The sequence below is a fragment of the Zalophus californianus genome, chromosome X (genome assembly GCF_009762305.2).
Source record: "Zalophus californianus isolate mZalCal1 chromosome X, mZalCal1.pri.v2, whole genome shotgun sequence".
NCBI classification, from domain to species: Eukaryota; Metazoa; Chordata; class Mammalia; order Carnivora; family Otariidae; genus Zalophus; species Zalophus californianus.
In genome coordinates, this window is record NC_045612.1 from 100,444,976 (window position 1) to 100,446,852 (window position 1,877).

General features: G+C 36.9%; 1 non-coding gene across 1 annotated transcript; it reads left to right on the plus strand.

Annotated features, from left to right (window-relative positions):
• Positions 1-960: 960 nt before the first annotated feature.
• Positions 961-1,063, plus strand: LOC113931623. The gene has a single exon (XR_003522786.1). It is a non-coding gene; the product is annotated as a U6 spliceosomal RNA (small nuclear RNA).
• The last annotated feature ends 814 nt before the right edge of the window (positions 1,064-1,877 follow it).

Below are 1,877 nucleotides of genomic sequence, written 5' to 3' on the forward strand. Positions count from 1 at the left end.
CCATGCTCAGCATGGAGTCTGCTTGAGATTCTCTCTCTCCCTCTCACTCTGCCCACTCATGTGTGTGCGCTCTCTCAAATAATTAAATCTTAAAAAAAAAAAAAAAAGTGACTGAATCTTGTTAAGTATAATGACCCTCCACTCCTTTTTCCTGAGGTAACTCTTAAAACCAGCAACCTGGGGACAGGAGTAAGCTTGGAGCTCCTTCAAAGCCCCATTCCCAGAAAGTTGTCATTATTTTCCCTGTCTGGTTGGTCCATGGAGGACCTTACTCTTAATACTGTCTTTATTTGACCTGATTGAGAGTTCACATAGTATTAACAGCCTTTTATGGGGATGAGTCTTGAAAACAATAAAAGGCAAATATTTAACATTGCAGTTGCCTATAGTAGAAGCTAAAAGTTGAAGAAAACAATAGGCTGATCCAAAAGCTTGAAAGTAAAATCCAAGTAACAAGATGTATATACAATGCTTTGAAAAGCTACAGTATCTTTCTCAGAGTCCAAAAGGCAATGCACATGCATAGAGCTTTGTACATACCCAGAATTGTACACAGTGTAGGAAGGCCCTAAGAATATTCTAGTCTCTAACCTCAGGCTGAGTTTAAGGTTTTGCCAATACAGGAAGTGAAGATAAGAGTTATACAGTACCTTGCTGAACTTTGGTATCACCAACCTGCACACAGCCCCTTAGGAAAGATTGCAGATTTATTGGTTCCAGGAATTTAAGCAAATTTCTGTCTATCATTAGTTGGCCTGTAAGATGCTGAAGAGAGACTTCAGTGGCCACATGTGACAAAGACTATCACCTGTCTTGAATTAGTTCAGAAAAGTCACTAAACACACAAAATAATAACAAATAGGCAAAAAAACAAACTTTGGGGAGGGAGTACAGTCTAATCCCAGAATTGCCACATTATATTAGTTTAAATGCCCAGTTTAAGAAGAAAAATACTAATACTTGCTTTGGCAGCACATATACTAAAACTGGAATGATAAAGAGAAGATTAGCATGGCCTCTGCGCAAGGATAACCTGCAGATTCGCGAAGCATTCCATAAAACAGAAACTAGATGTGAAAAAATAATGGCCCATGCTCTAGGAAGAATAAATAAAAGCCAACAATTTTCTCTAAAGCCCATGTGTTGGACTTAATGGAAAAAATTTAAATCTGCTAGTTCAACTATGTTTAAAGAACTGGAAAAAAATGTTTAAAGAACTAAAGGAAAATATGAGCATGTGTCTCACCAAAAGAGAATATTAAAGAAGAGATAGAAATCACATGAAAATGGATAAAATTTAGAATTTCTGGGGTGGAAAAATGTAAGAATATTAAATATCGGGTTCTGTGTGTAAGGAGCTTGGAAGTCACCATTCTGTCCTAACATCCAGTGAGAAAAAAATGAACAGTTCTCCTAGGATCCATAAAAGAGATCAGGACACAAGGAAGACTATAATTCTCAAGATCAGAGAAACATAGACATATACTGGGAGTCAAAGATCACCCGAGTAGAGACTCATGAGTGGAAACTATCACATGAACAAGTACAGGGGTAGGAAAAGTTGACCTGTAATTGTTAGAGGCTCATGGTGACACCCTACCCTCCAAATTTTGTGGGATTTATCTCCAGGAGCTTTACCAGTTTCATACAATAAACATCACAGAAAATTGCCTTCCTGCTTTTGGCAGGGGGATGGAAAAGTAACTCTCTTGATATTTGCCAGAGACACATTGTTCTTTTTAACAATGCCTGCCCTCAAGAGAAACTATTTATTTATTTTTTATTTTTTTTATTTATTTTTATTTTTTTTTAAAGATTTTATTTATTTATTTGAGAGAGAGTATGAGATAGAGAGACAGCATGAGAGGGGAGAGGGT